At 28.6% G+C, this 20,355-nt stretch overlaps 1 protein-coding gene and 1 long non-coding RNA gene across 5 annotated transcripts in view; one reads left to right on the plus strand and one right to left on the minus strand.

Moving 5' to 3' along the window:
* Nucleotides 1-20,355, minus strand: part of LOC147816819 (uncharacterized) — an 81,474-nt gene that overhangs the window by 10,297 nt on the left and 50,822 nt on the right. For 3 of the 4 annotated variants that reach the window (XM_087159477.1, XM_087159532.1, XM_087159466.1), the window contains 2 exons: nt 8,049-8,136; nt 338-589 (listed from right to left, as the gene is read on the minus strand). The gene's annotated coding sequence lies outside the window, so the exon portion shown is untranslated. Of the gene's footprint in view, nt 1-337; nt 590-8,048; nt 8,137-20,355 lie in introns of those variants that run through there. The other variant, XM_087159499.1, reaches the window with a different exon arrangement.
* Nucleotides 587-5,716, plus strand: LOC147816820 (uncharacterized). The gene is made up of 3 exons (XR_015432637.1): nt 587-3,313; nt 3,896-4,009; nt 5,572-5,716. It is a non-coding gene; the product is annotated as an uncharacterized LOC147816820 (long non-coding RNA).

The raw sequence follows: 20,355 nt of genomic DNA on the forward strand, positions 1-20,355 counted from the left end.
AATCAGAATTATAGAAATTCTGATTCTTCTTTTCTGTTTAAAGTTATCCTTAAACGTCTAAATAAAAAACATGAAGTATAATGTAGAAGGATAAATTCTTCCAATATATTTTATACTTCATTTGATGTCACCTTCGTATTTTCTAAAATAAAACAGAGAAAATTGCGCTTTCTCACTTTGTGTTTTATAATAATTCTTGCAGGTCGCTATCGAGCAAACTGATTTTCTGAATACTACTTTTAAATTTTTGAAAACAGATAAAGAAAATGACCTAAAAAGTTTTTAAAAAACATAAAAAACAATGAATGTATTGAAAGAAGTTTAAAAAAGAAGCTAGTTACAAGCGAAACAATTTATTTTATAAAGCCAGAAGTTGATGCTTTCGCCACAGTGACGTCACTGACTGAAATCAGAAGCTCGGAGAGGTACGAGTCTCTTCAAAGGAGTAAACCAGCCCTTTTATTCTCTCATTAGCCCACAAAATGGTATCCTTAGTTGTTTTACCTCATTCTTAGTAGCGATAGGTTACATTTCTCTTGCCAAAGGAGGACCTGTAACTCTTCTTTACCAGAAAATTGAATGCGACCACCTGAATTAAAAAATAGGTAAAAAATAAGAAATAGCAATAAAATCACAAAATAAAACAAAAATAACAAATTCATGTTTTTTTTTTTTTTTTACAAAATAAATGTGTAAAGTGCGCAAGAAAAATCACCCTGAAAAAATTTTGTCTGAATTATTGGATTTTCTCTAAATCGAACACAAAAAAGTACTTTCTCTGATTACACATATAACTTTCTTTTTGTTGCATATTTGAATTCCTAACCTTCTTAAGATGCTTCATTATTGATATTACTACTCAAATAGTTTAGTTAGGAGAGCGGATGAAATTTTGGTCTCCTAAAAATTATTTTCACTTTTAGCGTTTTTAGTCATACTTTAAAGACTAATTTAACAACATTAATTAGATTGCACCCACTCATAAAACTAATTTATCTAAAGATTATTTCATGCAAAAAACAATACTTTTTAATATTTATTTATTAATTTTTATTATTTAATTGTGGATGAAAAGAAATTGAATTAAGGTATAAATTTTTTATACCATGTAAATCAACGTATATTACTATTATGAAATCAAAAGTATGAACTATTTTTATTTAGTATAAGCCAAAAAAAAAAAAAAAATTTAAGTGAATAATTTTTAAAGAAAATAATTTGAAGACAAGAAGAAATATTTAGATGGGAAGATTAGTATTTAAATGTGGTTGTTTGACGAGACGAACTTGATTTACGCACCCGTAGCTTAAAATTACATTCATACTTTTGTAGATGGATGGTGGGTTAGAATTCTTTTGCCGTTAGGCTAACCGTGGGAGGTTTTCAAGGTCTTCCTTTACCTTTCACGTAGCGCAAATGCTCGTTAGTTCCCTCAAAAATCCCTCCACGAAGGCAAATTTCTCCCAATACTTGATCCAGAAGTTCCATTGTCTTCTGGATTGGGTTCAAAATTATGAGGCTAGGAAGTTGAACATTAATAGTCGCAAAATTTCTCTAAGAAGAAAGCTGAACAGAGCAATCTAGAACATCCGTAAATCTTTGTTTTAACTGAACGCAAACAACATTTCAAAACATATTTTTCATTAATGATTTCCTTATCGACGAACTTCTAATATCATTTCGGTGAACTGAGAACTATCGATTTCGTAATCGCATACTATTACGGATACTTATTACTGTAAAATAAGTTTTTTAATGTTCATTTTCGTGTAAATTAAAATGAAGATATTTAAGTGCCTTGCCGTAATTAAAAAGGGACGTAACCAGTTGTCGGCAGTAGCGCGCTGCAAGTAGCGAAACTACTGTATTTGCTACTTTCTTCCGTAGTTGGTAGTATCGTGTGCAGTTTTTTAAAAGAAGTTTTGCAGTGAGTGATACGATACAAAAAAAAATGTAGTTTGTAGCGATCCTTGATAACTTCTTTTAACGTTATTAAATAAAGAAACCAAGTTTAAACTCAAAAAATTTCGAAAAAAATAGATGAGTAATCGGCCTAGTTGTTCCTGAGAAATCAAATTTTAAAAACCTCACTTTTTCAAAATTTGATTTTGCAGGAACTATAAAGTACGTTTTTGTGTCTGATTTCGAGACTTAAATTATCCACTGCATTTATTAATTGGCATATTGGTGGTCATCTTCTCGAATCATTAAGATTGAGAACGTGGGGATCCGATCATTAGATCAGAAGTTATTCAGGGTGGTCCGTTTTTGCTTTTCGCTCTGTACTTTATTTCTTGGAGGATATAAAAAAAGCTTTTATAACTTAAATGACCTTTGACAGTTTCCAAGTATTTCTTAAATCACTGTCGAAAAAAGCATAGAGTTTGAAAACTAAAGGAACAAATTCGTAAAAAATGCTTTAAAATAAAAACAATTTCATGTAAACATGAATTAAGACTTCTTAATATCTCCTCATATTTAACCAAATCAATTTTTTATTCAAAATCATTTCGAATATTGGTGAAAATTAAGATATCCAGTTAAGTTTTTGTCTTCCATAAGTAGCAAAGTAGTGACTACATTTCGAAAGTAGCTTCTAGTCGCAACATTAAAAAAAAAAAAAAAAAATAGTTGTAGTTAACTGCAAAGAAAATGCAGTTTTTCCGATCACAGGATGCAACCATATTACACTGAAGAAATCTTCAGAGCACGTAATAATAACGTCCTCTATAGGTTTGTGAATGACTGCACGCGATTTGGAAATTTAATTATCACTTTTTCATGCAGCTTGTGACGATTGCATTACATATTCATATTGGTTTACTGAACTTTATATTTATTGTGATTCGGCCATTTTCACACGGTGTTTCGGTTTTGACATAATTATATGAATTTGATAATTAAAAGCCTATATCACACGAGAGGAAATAAGTGCAACTGTAAGTGTAACCGAAACTGTAACTGCAATTTCTCCAAAAATTGCTCGAAAAATCGATATAGAAATCACGGTTGCACGAAATATCTGCAACTGTTCAGGCAATTTCTTATATCAACAAATCAGATCGTTTGCTTTTTATGACGTTTCAATTTTATGTGATGACGTATACAAATGTAAATAAAAATGGCGGCGATGTTGATGAAGAGGATGATCGGATGAAATTTTTTTATAGACGAAACGGATCAGTTTTCTTAATTTAATAATAACATTTCCTTTAAAATTAAAGCATTAAAAATACTTTCACACGATGAGATAACCATTTCAATGCAGTTGATGTACTACCATAACAGGAACCTGCACATCATTTTAGTATCGGTGAGTATGTGGTGTTACTACCACTATAAATAATAAATACCAATTCACCAGTATATAAGACATGTTAACTTGATTCTATCATGAGGAGCCAGTGGCTCACTTTTTTACAAGTGATGCCATACTGACCATGTGAGTTTAACTCAATGGCAGCAAAATATAATGGCAAATAACCTTAAAATGGCACTATAATTTTATATAATGACACTGAATATTGACAATTAACTCGGACATGACTAAATCACGGACAAATATAAAACAATCTGAATCATACGACTCATAATGGACCATACCTCATAATTATAAATCGGACCATACCCTATAATGGGTCATTATAATCTTGACTTTTGCTTTATTGGCGAGCAATCTAACAGACTCCTAATCAGGAGTCAATAATAATCTCCACTTTTTCTTTACAGGACTTTCTTATTTCTAATTGCATATTTATGTATTATCATGTATATTTCTACTTTATTTTATTTTACTATGTTAATATTTACTAATATCTCATAATTATACTATTAAATCATCTTTATGATTATACCTGAGCAATGGCTCATACTAATTTTCTAATTTCAATTCTAGGAACAAAGACTTCAAGGTTACACCAGAAGGATCTGCAACACATGATGAAGAGGTAAAGGGCCCTATGGCCTCAGGCACCTCGGCCAAACTACAGGATTAGGATTCTATCATGAGGTACCTTTTGATAGATGAAAGTTGACATAGTCGATAATTAATTCCCCCACATTGGTGACCTACGGACGTGATAAGAAATTGTCAATATTGATGGATGAATTCACATTAAACAGTTGATATGCTTAAAAAAAAAAATCCGGTGAAGTAAATAAAGTCTCCCGGTTAATAAATAATAATGAGCGAAATGCTAGAAAAAAAATAATAATAGCGAAAAGCTATAAAAAAATGATGGGAAAAAATAGCGAAAAAGCTATTAAAAAAAAAAAAATAACGAGCGAAATACTTGGAAGAAAAAAAAATATATATATATAATGAGCAAAAATTTAAGTTAATAAATAAAACAGCATTAATCAACTACTGGTATCTGTTCATCGAATTCTATCACAGATAAAATTCTGGAAGGGGAATAATGTGGTGTAACTACCACTATAAATAATAAATACCAATTCACTAGTATATAAGACATGTTAACTTGATTCTATCATGAGGTACCTTTTGATAGATGAAGGTTGACATAGTCGATTTGTAATATCCCCACAAGTATAGTACACTATTTTCTAGATAAATTTTCTTTTAAAATATTTATTTATTTTAAGCTAAAAAAGTTAAAACTTATTATAATTTGTTCCGATCAAAGTTTTAATTACTTTAAATAGAAATAATTTCTATTTTTAAATATGTAAAGATTTATGCTGGCGAAAAACTTTACTTTGAAATATTCGCCAAGCAACTCGCCAAACTTTGTTGCATTATTATAACGTAAAATATAATAATGATTATATTTCTTTATTTTTTAATTTTAATCTTTATTTCTGTTGATTGTAAAAGCATGTGTCCGATTATTTGAAGTTTTTTTATTATTATAATTATTTGTGAAATAATTATTTTATTCTTCTCTAAGAATTCTTTTAATTTTTGAAAATCTCATTTTAAAACAAGTTAGAAAATATGTGTGGTAAATATTTACCTTGTCTCTCACAAAGTTACCCCATTTTCCAGTAATTATTAAAAAGTATTAAAAAAAAGATAGGGTATTATATATAAGAAGTAATTATTAAAAATGCAAATTCCCAATCTCCTTGTCTGTTTCTACATTCATCCCCTTTATTTATTTATTTTTTTTTGGTGTATGATGATTTGCATAATATTTTGTTTATAATTATTCAAAGTTAACTAATGATACTTTACTTTTTATTTATACTTCACATTTATCTTTTGATACTTAACTTTTCTACAATGACAGTAAGTATATAAGTGTACCTTACTAATTTTTCAATATACTTACATTTTTAATAGTCTTCGTTTATAAATACAATTTATTTTTCTTAAAACACATTTCAATCCAAACATAAGAACTACAAAACCAAATATACCTGCCATCTTTCATTAGTGTATAGAATAATCTTAGAACTATAATCAAAATATCTGTCAAACTTAAAGTAAGTTTAAAAGGGATACCTAAGGACTGAAATGATTTCAAATTAATGGTATTTACTCTCCCTTATTCTAATAATGTGTTGGTAAAATTTTATCATGAAAGTGTTTTCTTTCTTTTATTTCAGATACTTCGTATAATCCTGTAAGGTTTGTCTGGTGAAGAAGGAAAGAGATGTAATACTGTTTTTATGAAAAAAATTAAAAAATAAGAAATGAAAATGAATAATGTTCTAATTGTTTCACTTGACAATAAAAGTTTTATTTTTTAAATTGATTCTTGTATTATTTAAAAGCAAAACAAAACTCGTAAGAGGCTATAACAAAATAATATGATACATAAAAAGTATGTTCTTAATAAAATATTGTTTTTTTCTTAGTTATTAATAAATTTTAATTTATATACTATAAATTACGATAAATTTGTTCTAAAATAAATCCTATAATTCTTAATTAAATTATTTTATACCAATAATGAATGTTTTAAATTTTACAATAATAATTTGTAAGTATGACATTGAAAATCCTCTTATATTTAAAAAACAATTTTACTAAGAAATTAGAAAAAATAATTTTCATAAAAGTGATATTCCTGATATGCAATGTGTAAATGAATAAAATTGATGATCCCTTAATGCAATGTAAATTAATTTGATGACAATAAAATTCTGAGACATTGTAGTATAGATAAGTCTGACATTATTTATTATGCATTTTTTAGACTAAATTTTAAAAAAATAGAATTGATTTGATAGATCTAATAGTTTTGATGTTATGAATATTTTATGAGTAAAAGGTAAGTCAAAAATTGTATATTTCATACATTGAACCCTCATTTCTTCTAAAGAATTATTTCAAAGGACTGTTTTTTTGAATTAAGCTTAAAAAATTAAATTTGTAGAAATGACTTACTTGCTTAGATAGCAATGTCAGTTGCATAAAGTGGTATAAGTCATAAAATTGTCCTTTCTACACATTAAACTTTTATAAATTTTCGAATTGCTAAACTATTAAATCAGACAACGTGGTTTTATACTCATTCAATTTAGCATATACACAGATAATGATACCCCACTAGCATTCACAGATAATGATACCTAACTAGCATGTTAGATAGTAAATATATATATAAATATACTATGCTTTTACAGGGTGCGGAGCCAAATCTTTCAACAAAAAATAAGCAACTTTTAAAAACATTTTAGGCACTCAAAAAATAATTTTAAGCACTATGTAAATTGAAAAAATGCAGAATAATTTTCAAAGACTTTACATGATCATGATAAAATAACTAGAATTCGAAAAAGAACTCTTTTCTTGATTATATTAGCCATTAAAAAATGATCAAGAGATTTTTCGGTTCGATTTCAGAGGGTGGAAAATGAAGTCTGAAATTGAGAATATCTTGCAAAATGCAGCAAAGTTGCATATGAGAGAGTAAGAATCTCACCGAACCTAGCTCACTAGACGCACATGCGGACTTGCAAGTATTTCACCAAACCTGTAAAATGATTGGCGCTTTCATACACTATGAATTGACGGTACGCTGAAATTGCTCGTGGTTGAATGAATTCTGAAAACGTGAAATAGAAGAATGTGAAAAGCACGTTTTTACATAATACGTGGCGAAAATCGACATTCCCTTTCAAAAATCTCATTTTCGAAAAGGGAAAATAAAGCACTTTTTAAAAAAGCTACGCACCATGTTTACCTTAGTCACTCAAATCAAGATAAAAAAAATCGTCAAGATTCTAGATAGTATTTAAGTCCATCCCCCGTTCACCCCCTTATCCTTTTAGGGATGCAACATGAAATTCATTGATATCTTAACATCATCTTATATTATGAGATAGAAATCATAAACCTTTTTATACTATGCTACTTCACTTAAGAAGCACTTTTTAAAAACGCTAATCACTTTTTAAAAACGCTGCACATCATGTTTTATACATTAGTCACTCAAATCAACGCAAAAAAAATCGTCAAAATTCTAGATAGTATTTAAGTCTTTAGGGACGCAGCATGAAATTCAATGATATGTTAATATCATCTCATATTATGAGGTAGAAATCATAATCCTTTTTATAATATGCTACTTCACTAACGGGGAAATAAAGTTTTCAGAATTTTTATTTGCTGCTGAAAAAAAGACAACACAAATACAAATGTAAAAAATTTAATCAAAATCAATCAATATTCTACAGCGTCTGTGATTTCTTTTTCCTCCCTTTACGAACATCGTTGAGAAACTATGATATAATAGAATCATATGATAAAATAAAATATGAGCCAAAAGTAAAGATAAATAACAAAATATGGTAACCCAATTACATGCAACTGTTCAGGCAATTAAGCAACCGTTTCGGCAACTCCGAACGGAGGAATTGTGCTTAGAGTTGCAGATAGAGTTGAAGTTACACTTACGGTTGCACTTATTTTTCTCTCGTGTGATAGAGGCATTAGATTTGACACTACTCGATAGTTCAGCAACAATATACTTTTTAAATAGTCAGATATTTGTAAAATAAGACTAATTTTTTCCGAAATTGCCAACTTCTTAGCTATTTCTTGAAATAAAAAAAAATAGTAGCCTCAGTTACTTCACCTCGATCTTAGTTGCAAATAGCCACATTTCACTTGCCAGTGGAGGGACCAGTAACTCTTCTTTTTTTCAGAAAATCAATGATGACCACCTGAAATTAATTAAGAATAGGAGAAAAATAAGAAATAATAAACAAATCACAAAATAAAATAGAAACTAATCAATAAATTCACGACTTTCATGTTTTACAAGATAAATGTGTGCAATGCGCAATATATATATATATATATATACACACACATATATATATATATATATATATTAATTATTTTTTTAATTAACTTGACATTTTTGTTAATACAAATTGTTTTTTTTTTAAAATTCTATTACGAAATAGCATTTGTCTTGTGCTCAAAATTGTTTATTGAAATTTCCTTTAGTGGGAAGGGGGTTTGCATTTTAGAAATGAAAATGCTTATCTCTTACTTATTTGCTTATTGACTCAAAAAAATTTTCTCTTTTGTGCAATGTTTTTATTGCTTTTAGTTATCTGAGTAACAGTTTAACAAAAGCAAATTACTTAAAAATCTATAGCTTATTTTTATTCTTTTTTACTCTCTTATTTTTCCAGTTAGTTGAAGGCAACAATATAAAATTTAAAAAATAATAATGCCAAGACAAAAACTTAAAAAAATTTTTTTTGATCAACCTTTTGGTAAATAAATTTTAAGTATTCATAAGTCAGTTTAAGCTCTTCATTATTACTTTTGTTCACATATGTCGACCTTCGCTTTTTAGATTCTAGAAAAACAGTATAATAAAATTCATAGCCTCACTGAAACATTCTTGAACTTTCAAGCTTTCCAGGATTTCCATACAGCGAAATTATTACTTGCAATGTAATATTCTATGCAAAATCTTAATTATCAGATGATACTATACAGCTTTATTGTTTTTACGCGATTTGCACTTGTTTTCGATCGTGTATCAATTGGTTAAATTAGACGATATATAATATAAATTTAATGATTGGATAAATTAGACGATATATTATACAAATATAGAATATTTATTACATTATATTAGCATTGTATAATAATTAGACCAAATTATTAGATACACTGTAGCGTTCTTATAATTGCATGTTTTGCACGAGTACATATGCAATACTTTCAAATTTAAACATAAATGTAATGGGTTTCTATGGAGATTTTTTATATACTTCCCATTCGTATTTATTTTTAACATATTGCATTACAATGTTAACCAATTAATACACAAACTTAAACAAGCGTAAACCGGTTACAGCCGCGTTAAAGTTGCAAAGTATCACCTGATAATTAAGATTTTATGTAGAATCTTACAGTGCGTCTAATAATTTGAGCAGAGATTGTTGATTCAGAACATTTAAAGTATTTGGTAAAATTCCACATAAAAAGAGTGATTTTTAATAAAAGGCCACTAAAAGCATGTGCGCGAAAACTTAAAAAAGCAGTTTTAAATATTATAAAATGAGATAATTCTAAAAACAATTATTGTTCTTTTGACTTAGTAGTTCTGTTATCTTTATGAAGCTTTTAAATTTATATTTATCTGACATTTAAAAATAGTATCAACAGGAATATGCATTGTGTACGTTGGTGGGTATGGCGACATAGATTTAATCACTTTAACTTTTTGAATAATTTTGAAATGCAATCCCCCAGTTTTAAATATTTCTATTATAATTGATGTTAGATTCTTTACAGTGATTATTGATTTTGTACAATTAAAATAGTTTTGAAACTGAGATTTGATGCAGCATTGCATTACACTTAAATATAAAACTCCGCATTTAAAAAAAAAAAATTTAAATAACATTCAACACTAGAAAAATTTATCGTCTTTTACTTAGTCAAAACTTGAATTCTGTATATGTGTACCGAAAATTATTAGTCCCCTGGCAAAATAATTCATATTTTGTTTTTCTTATTATGTCTTACGGCCTGTGTCATAGTTTTAATGTCCGTTTATCTATTTCTTACATTATATTTGTATGTTACTGTGAATGCCCCAAATCAGTGATTGTTGACTTCCACCGGTGAATGTTGACAATCACATCGTAGCTTTGGTAAATGTGCAAAATATCAAGTTAAGTGCCCTTGCCCGGTATGCCCTACATCAATGTTTTTTAAAGCTCTAGAGCCACTGCCCTCTTTGCATTTAACCGGTAATCCCAACTCTGATATTTCTCCTAAGCTATCTTCAGCAGATATAAGAATATCGAATAAATACAACTACATCAACGAATAAATTAACAACAAATCGGATATAACAAATATTTCGGACATTCACCAGTGAGGATCGACATTATAAATAAGTTAAAATAGAAAAAATAAGTGTATATATATATACATACAGGGTGATTCTAAAAAGATGGGCTAAATTTTAGGAAGTGATAGTACACACCCAAGCAAACAATTTTTTATTAAGGAATGCGTGGTCGAAAACAAAACCAAAAACTGCTAGAGGGCGTCAGAGTGTATGTTCTTATATGAGGCAAAAACACACAAAGAACGATGAAGTTAAGTTATAAAAGTAAATTTAATGGCATGTGCTTACAATAAGTGTTCAAAACAGTGGCCGGCAGCGGCTATGCTGGTACAACGGCGAAGAAAAGATAGGCGAACTTTCCCTGCAGCGGCCGAAAGCTTGGCGACAAATAACGTAGCGCAGTAACTCGCAATAGGAATGGAGCTTTCTCGTTTGCATCAAACAACTTTCCAAATGCGCCAGCACCTTCGCGTTTAGTTTTCGACCATGCATTCTTTTATAAAAATTTTGCCCATCTTTTTAGAATCACACTGTATGTGTATAAATACGATATATATATATATATATATATATATATATATATATATATATATATATATATATATATATATATATATATATATATATATATATATAAATAAATAAATAAAAACAGAAAAACACGAAGAAAATTAAGAAAAAATATCAAATAGATTTTCTTTACCTTTAGGTATGCTAACAGAATGGAAATGGGGTGTTTATAATTACTTTAAAAAATTTGTTTTCAATAATAAGGACAATTTAAATAACAGTAACAATTCAACAAATTTTTCCAAAATTGTTTAATCTATTAAGCAACTTCAAAAAAATTTTGTAATTATTCCCATAGACAAAGCTAACAATAATTATACAATCTTCTGTAAAAAATTCTATGTTGAACTTTTAAATACGGAATTTAAAAAAAAGTAAAAATTTTAAACTTAGTAATTTAAACAATATTGTGGTTAAAAAAATTTTAGCTTTATATAAGGGATTAAAAATTAAAATTAGCAATATACAATTTCCTTACTTAATTATCAGTCCTAAATATACATACATACATATATATACACACAACTTATTTTTTCTCCAAATGTCTATATTACAAAAAAAAAATTTTTTTTTCTTCTCTTAACTACAACATTTACCATACAGTAGCTCGTTAAGTAAGGAGGTTTTGTCCACCAAGCCCTCCCCAAAGCTACGCGCTGCTTACGGTAGTAAAATCGAAATTAAATAACTGTAAAATATTTTTTTATATTCCTTTATACTTCAGTTGTCAAGAGGTTAAGAAAGAGATGGGTATTATTGATATCTTTCGGAAATTACTCACAAAATTGTTAAAAATTAAAATATATCATTGTTGAGTTAAAAAAACAACTTCTATAATAAACTAGCACTATCTGAATTTATTGTATAAAAATTTTAAAAAATCATCATCAAAAGCAGCTTTTCATATAATAATAATATTTAAACTATTTTTCTACTTCAAAAGCAAAGTCATAAAACGAATTATTAATGTTTCTTGTTTTTTTTCCTTCCTTGCTAACAATTCACCTGTTGCTGTATGCTTTCCTAACATACTTATGCATACTAATTTTTTTTAAAAGCATAATTGATGTTTCTGCAACTGTTTTGATTGCATGTCTTTCATTTCAATTTAACTCATTAATAGTTAGGCCATTTGACAGACTTACAAGTCTGAAAGTCTGACTCTAAGGTCTGAAAGTTATAATTATGTTTTTAAGAGTTGTGAATCTTTAATAGTAATTATTTTTATTTTATAGTAATTATATTTATTTTTTTCACCAAGTTTTTTTGATTGCCATTAAAAGATGGCCATAAAAGATGGAGGAATTGGGGTGGGTCAGCAAACAGGAGGTTGAGTCCACTGGTTAATAGTTCAGGTTCACACTTATAGATTAATGGGTAGGGGGCTGGGGTAGCTCGGTTGGTAGGGCACTGGGCCCATGTCCAAGAGGTCGTGTCCGAAGACTCTAGGTGTATTAAAAGGTGACTGGTGCACGTTAAATCTGTCAAGTCACAAAGTCATCCATGTTCCCATATGCGCAGTTACGCCCCATTACGTCTAATGCAAAGTTCGATGCACTGACCAGGTTTCATTTGAATGACCCTCTTACTTCAATTTATACTTTTTTCCACATGTTTTGAAAAGATAAATTATCAGCATAATTTGCAAATATAAACACTTTTCTTTCAATAAAGTGTTCTTGTAAAAATTGTAATAACTATATATTTTAAGATTTCTACATAAATTTTCGAAAAAATAAAATATTTTCTTAACATTAGCCAAATAAACGTAAACTCAGGTACTTTTTTAAAATATAGTACTTTGGTTTGATTATTAACATTGTGCTACACAGAGTGGACTACTACAGATTGTCCAGTGTTCATAAATGGTTAATTTAAATTTTTAGTACACACATGGAAGTTCCTAATATCACACTATAAACAAGTCTAATTTACACACAACACCTATATATAAATAAAAGATTAAGAAACCATTTCCAGCTCACAATAATATATTTTACATTATCTGTAAATACAATTTGCTTAATATGCCATCAAATATCCAATCATACAAATGAATAGTTTTGCTATACATTGAATCCTAAATAAAAACAGATTTGAGTTTTATTTAAGATTAAGTAATTTTAAGTTGAATTATAATGTTACTATTGAATAAACATATACTATGCAAACAGAAAAAATCTTTTAAACATATACAGTTTCTGGCCAAATTATTACACGTACTATACGATTCTATTTTAAATCTTAATTATTAGGTGATACTATACATCTTTGTTGTTTTTACGCGGTCTTTGTTTAATGGTTGTTTTTTGGTCTAAAATTAAAATTAATTCAAAAATATATAAAAAAACACTAGTTTTTGTTTTCTTTTTACAGACGGATAGAGAAAAGAAAATTTCTGGTGAGGAAGTGTGGGCTGACAATTTAGTACAATAAGCAAAACGAGATGTCGAGCGTCAATTCCTCGAAAAACTCTTGCATTGCTTGCAAAACTAAATATTTAATTTGTGATCTGTCAAATAATACGAAAGCACCAAGGAGGGCGAATGGCTTATGATTTGCTAATTGTTTCGTACAAGGGGGTAGAGGGTTATTTCATTTTATTTTATAACCGTCCCAATTTAGGGTTTAACTACAATTGTTAAACTTCGTAGCCTTGTAATTTTGTTCACAATACAGAAGACAAAGGAATTCATAGATCAAATATTAGGAGAAGGAAGGAAACATAACATAAGGAGGAAAACCGAGAAAACAATCTTAATGGTTCCACCAGATAAAGTCTCCCATTATGAGTTCCAATATTAATGGGTGACACCTGCTAATTAAATAGGTTAATTATTAATTAAGTTACGAAATCAGACACAAAAACGCACCTTTTCTGACTAAATTTCATTTTAGTTTTACATATTTGGATTTTTGACTCTAAAAATCCAGGGAGGGGGGAGGGGTAGCTGCAATAGAAGAATTGTGGTTCTTATATTTTCTTATTTTTTGTGGTTTCCAATACTTTTTTCTGAGGGGGGGGGGCTGGCTTACGACTATTAATGTTCAATTCCGTATTCTTGTAAATTTGAACCCAATCCAGAAGACAAGGGAACTTCGGGATCCTGTATTGAGAGAAATTTGCCTTCATGGAGCACTTTTTTGATGGAAGTAACCCACATTTGCATTACATAGAGAGAAAAATCCCGAAAACCTCCCACGGTAAGCCTGGCGGTTAAGGGACTCTAACCTATGATCCGTCTACCATTGAGTATATTTTACGTCAGCACACAGTGGGCCAGCATCCAAGGTTTCATGGCCAAAATTAGTATTTAGATAAAATGTGCATTTAGGGGTTTTTATGTGCAGGTAAACTGTGCAGGTAAACTTCATAGTTGAAATTTTGAAATACACTAAAAATACTCCAAAAATACAAAATGGCGGCTGAAATATGGCGAGCAGAAATAGAAAAATGATATAGTACGTTTAAATAGTTACATATAGCAATGAAAATATAATAATTTTCGTAATTTTATACTAAAAATTAAAAGCAAATTATATTTCCGAAGTAATATTATAAAATAACGTGAATTACAAAATAACGTGAAAACATGAAGAAAAAAAACATAATTTTTGTTTTTCGGTATATTTAGTCCACCTTTGCAATACGGGCAAAATGGGGCAGGTGTTTTCGAAAGAAGACAGCAAAGAAAAGTTTAGAACTCATGGAACTTTTTAGAATTAAGTTTCGAAAGTCATTCAAACATTGTAAAATGTCAAATGATAAGATATAAAGTATAAGTTTGTCAAGAGTATTAACCAACAAACTGAAAATTGTACTGTAATTTCAGACTTATTACTCTGATGAAAATGTAACAGTAGGGTGAAATTCCTATATATATATTTCTGAAGAAAAAAAATTAAAAGTTACATTTAAAGCAATTTCTTTAAACATATTTTTCATAAAATTTTACTTTCATCGGTCCAAAAAGTAAATTATAGTGCTTGGAATTCGGGATATTTTAAAACTGCCTACACATATTTAATTGAAAAATTAATGTTTTACTTTTGGCCAAAGATCATGGTCTTCTGGCCCACAGTGCAGCACTGTAGTCGGTGTGAGCAGGGTGCGGAATTCGTATCTACCAGCCATCGCTCAGAATCGAACCCAGTTCATCTCATCGGGAAGCAAACATTCTATCCCATGAGTCTCCACGGCTTCAAAGAGGGAGAGGGGAGGAGAGTTATGAGAAATGCTTGCTTAGGACCTTAAAATATCCTTATTTTAATTTCTTTCTTTATTTTTTAATGGCAGTGATTACAGTGGCTAGTTTTAAGTTCCTAACATAATTTTTTGAAAAAAAAGTTATATTGGCTGTAAAGTATTTTATCTTGGCTAAGCATATTTTTATTTTATCTTGGCTAAGCATATGATTTGTATGTGTCCTAACATATTAGTTGCAAGAATTATAAAATTTCACCCACCGTCCTTGCTATTGAAAATATTTCAGATAGTCCACATTTCATTTTTTTAAGCTTATTAATGATCTAAAACATATTTTTAGCAATTTTTACTTTTTTTTTAATTTTTCTGTTATGGGAATTCGTGTGTTTAAAGATTGTTTGTCAATTTCACAATTTTGACACAATTTTTTATTGTTATAATTTTTTTTTAAGAGAGAGAGGTTTAACGAAACTTTTAGCTGGATTATTGATTTCCTACGACTGGGTGAATGATACTTATCTTCTAAAGTTTATTAACAAGCAACTTTTGGTGGGTCAATGATTTATTTTCAAGGGTTAAGGTGTGGAGGCAAAATTCAAACTTGTGGTAGGGTAAATCAACCATTGAATGAACAATTAAGAACAGCTTATATTTTAAAAAAAAATCATAATATTTTTTAACTATGTAAATTTTGGAAAATGAAAGTTTTAACATATTTGAAATTTATAAATTATTATTTCAAAGTCTTGGTGGTTCAAATAATAAGTAGTAAGATAATGAAGTGATTGGACAGATCCTACCAGTGAATAAACATGAAAGTGTTTGAACACTCGTTATTATGATTATATTGAGACTTTTTAAGGACTTATGTCATACAGATGGGTGAAAACAACATTTTTACTGAAATTGAGGCATACAATACTAATTATTTTGAAGAATTTTGCTAAATATGATTTAATGCAATTGCGTATCGAAAAGTCGATTAAATGGAAGAAAAAAATTGGTAGTGTTTAATCTAAACCTTTATCTTTTCTTCTTTCAGCTGAGCTAACAAAATATTTGGAGAGTTAATGTTTGGTGAAAAATTCAATGCCGTGGTGTTTGGTCAAAAATAGAATGAAACGTTATGGGTCGTAACTTTTTTTAGATGCTTGGACTAAGAAAAATTTCGAGTTCACTGTGAACGTTCTTTTTATTGTAAACTAATAATTTTTAATACCATTTTTTCGATTTCGTTTCTTTAAAAATTTGTTTTTCACTTGCATTTTTTCCGGTTCGTTTAAGTTTTCGTCAATCAAATATTACCTTTAATCAAGATGGGTCTTAACGTTATATGCATAGAATTTTTTTTTTTAAATTTCATATTTTAGTACAAATATATAAAAACTATCCGATAATGTAACAGTTTTTTAGTAACCATGAAACTTTTTTTTATATTTAAAAAATATTAGAATGCGTTTCTGCTTGTAATTTGAACATTGGAAAAAATATTTATAAGGGACACCGATGTACCATCTGAGTCAAAGGGTAATTTTTGCTTTGCTTCTTCATTGAAGTGTTACTAAGAACGTTTTGGTGACCTAAAGCTTTCCTTCGATCGGCTTAAAATTTGCGACTAAATTCCTAGGATGGTATATTTTTAAAGTTCTAGCAAAATCATATTTTAGCTATAACTATCTTTTAATGGATTAATAAAAGCGACAGGCACTCAATTATGAGCTAACAATTTTTTCTGGTACGCTATTACTAGCGATCAAAATGTAGACTTTTTTTTTGATTAAAATTTAGCTAAAGCAAGTTTATAGCAAAAACCGATTTTTGAGGGTTGGATAATCATTTTATACTATTGGTTTGTTAGCAAAATTATCTTTTCTGATTGCCACCTTACCAATTTAACCATAACTCATTTTGACGTTTTCTTTTTTACAACAATTTTTAAAGGAGATGATGATTTCCATAATAAGCCCTATTTTAGATGCAAAATTTAAACTTAATGATTTTTGGTTAGAAATTTGTTAAGTATGCTTATGCCATAACTTATTTTTGGTGGATAAGCAGTGTACGAAAATGTTTGCTGAGCTAACGCTTGAATGCAAAGTTGAACTTGTGATATCAAGGTCAAAATTTAGCCAAAGGTTGTTTTGACCAGAAATTTGTTCTACCGGATGAATTAAAGAAAACTTCTAAATTAGGAAGTTAAATTCAAAGGACGATTTGGAATTGAAATTCCAATTTGCGATATTTTAGTCAATATTTATAACTTGCTTTAGCAATAATCTTTTTTATTTCTAGTTCTACTTTAACTTGTCATGTATAATTTTTTGAGGTACAGTTCAGTGAAGACACAAGTCGTCGCGGCGACAATTCATTGTGGGGACCACTCGTCGCAAACACAATTAATCTCAGGGCTACAATTTGTATTTTTCAAAAATTCGTCGCGAGCACAATTTCTTGCAGATTCGATGACACACGATCTATTTACGAAGACAAAACTCTTGTATTATTTACTAAAAGCTAACTAAATATTTAAATTGTAGCCATTTGATTTACATCCAACTTGAATTATTTTGGAAGCAGAAGAAAGTCAAACAGGAAATTATTAAAATAATGGAACGCCTTTTCCTTACAAGGGAACTTGAATAGACGGCGTCAACAAATGTGAGCTGTACATTTAACGAGCTCTATATTTCATGTAATGCATTAATTGTATCTCACTGTTAACAATTTTCTGTATGCTATTAGTATTTTTATTAACATTATCATTATTATTTTACGTATTTATTTATGATTTTATTTATTTTTATCTTGCAACCTTCGCAAACACTGTATTTGTGTTCTTTAGAAATGATTTTCGAATTTTCGATTAATTTATTGTTCAAAATTTTGTTAAATTTTCTAACAATTCATGTTTTGAGTTTCCTCTTGTTTGAGGATTTTTCTTCAAAGCTGCCTTGCCGTAACTCTTCTTTCTGAAATTATATCTGTTTTCATGGGCTTTGAACAAATTCTGGTACTTTTCATCATCACAATATGTTTGTTACCGTTTTTCAATGTTTTTTTTTTTTGTTGCCTCACCTATTATGTTTGAACACTCAAACTTCTAAATTCTATTTTCTGAATCACTACTATTAAGATTTCACTAAATTCCTTGAGGCCTTCTGGTGTTGCCATGAATCGCCACCAAGCCTACCTTTTGGAATCCTCTTTTTTTTTTTTTTTTTTTGACTGAGAGGTCACTTAGAGTCTACAGTATTCTCCGGATGCCCCCTGACAGGGGTGGGACAGGGTTAAGCTTTGATCTGATTCAATTTGTAGCAGTTAAAATATTACGAAATCATCTGAGGTTTGCTTATTGTTACCTACAAGGGGACAGAGATACATGCATAAGAATTCACTATTCCGGAATATTTTTTTTTGCAAAAAATTATAACAAATAATGCGGAAAAAATTATAAAATTTTATATTTGTAATTAAAGTTAAATTTGGGGAAAGAAGTTAAAAAAATATCTTTAATAAGTTTTTGAGGTCAAGACATTTGACTATGGAAAAAAAAACTCTTAAGGAATATTTAACTTAAAAATTTCCGAAATAAACTAAAATGTATGTTGTATTGAATTTGAATGTGGTTAAAATGACAAACGTTATTAATAATTTTTGAAACATTTGTTTGGAATTTTTAAAAAAAAAATTGTTTAAGGAAGGAATCATTTTGTACAAATTACAATGCAAGAATTCCTATTCAAAATGTTCCTGTTATTATAAATTACTTTCAAACAAATAATATTTTTTAATTCCGTAAATTTGTTTTCGGATTTGTTTAAATAGTTCCGGAGATTTGGATGCAAAAAAATAAAATTAATCGCAAAAGGCTCGAAGGTTTTCCGATTTAAACTATTTGGAACAAATTTTCTATTATTATATTTCGATTCAAAATAGATATCTAACATTTATCTATAAATTGTAGTCTGAAACTCTGTACTTAGCATAAGAAAGTAATTTGATTTACCGAAATGTTTGACCAACAACTTTGCAAGCCGTAACAAAATTTTACAAGAAGAAAATTCATAATGTGCAATAACTTTTAACGTCAAAGATAACAGTAAATGCTAATTCTAATAATAAGTGGTAATTTAGGAATTAAAAGGTACTGATTTCATCGGAAAAGCATCAATGTATAACATTTTTTTAAAAATTTCTATAACTTATCTAAAATTTAACTTAAGATTCTGAATTTTCCAATATATTTTAACAAGAGCAAAGACATTATTTAAATGCAAATATTTTTGTAATGCATCGCAAAGAACTTTCATAATTTAGTTTTCTTTACAGTTAAAATTTATATATAACACAAAACTATCGCATATTGAAGACAAAATCATAAAAATTATTTGAAAAAACCTTTTATAGGCAAACAAAAATGGTCTCTTACCAAACTTACTAGTGCATAGAAATTGAAAAAATAAAAAGTATTTTTTTAAAATAAAACAAAGTTTTAGGAATTGGCTGGAAAAAAATATTTTGTTCCCGAAAATGCAAATAAATTAAATAAAGTATCTACCAAAATTCAAGTGCTAGAATAAATTTAAACAACAAGCTATACTTTAACCAATTACCAAGTTTTAACTTAATAGGTGTATTAAAAGTCGAAATATTTGAATTGAAAAAAAAAACAGATTAAAAGGCATAATTTTGAATAAAACAAAATATATGAGTTTGCAGACGATTTCAATTAATAAAATTAATTAGATACTTTTTGTTTTCTGTAAAAGGTTTGCAGTATTTTTGCTGTAATTTTAGAAGTTTAGAACTTCAGAAAAATTATCTTATATTTAGTATTTCAATGCTCAGCATAAAACAAGTTATAGCACGCATTTTTTTTCCGTCTAAAAGTCGAAAACTTTGTTAGGAAAAATCTTCGAGATCCCTTAAGGGAACATGATAGTGATCAAAAAAATGTACATTCTTTTGAAGTACACGCAGGAATTTTAAAAGTAAATGTACAATGTTGTAGTTAGGCAGAACATAACTTAAACAGTGGTCGAACACGCATTGCTTTATACGTTTAACGAGTTCCTACAACGGGTTTACTAATTTGACGGCAGACAATGTTGTTGGTTGAATGGCTTATAGTGTTTTAGATTTTAAGATCATAAGTTAGTTAAAACTTAATTTGATCGTAACTATTTTCAGCGGCTATGGTAAGAATCCTTTTATAGTTTCGGAGAAATTGACTTTTACAAAAGTCGTATTTTTAAAATTCAATTTTCACGAACTATTCGA

The sequence above is a fragment of the Parasteatoda tepidariorum genome, chromosome 1 (assembly GCF_982258835.1).
Source record: "Parasteatoda tepidariorum strain Cologne lab strain chromosome 1, Ptep-v5.0, whole genome shotgun sequence".
Lineage (NCBI taxonomy): Eukaryota > Metazoa > Arthropoda > Arachnida > Araneae > Theridiidae > Parasteatoda > Parasteatoda tepidariorum.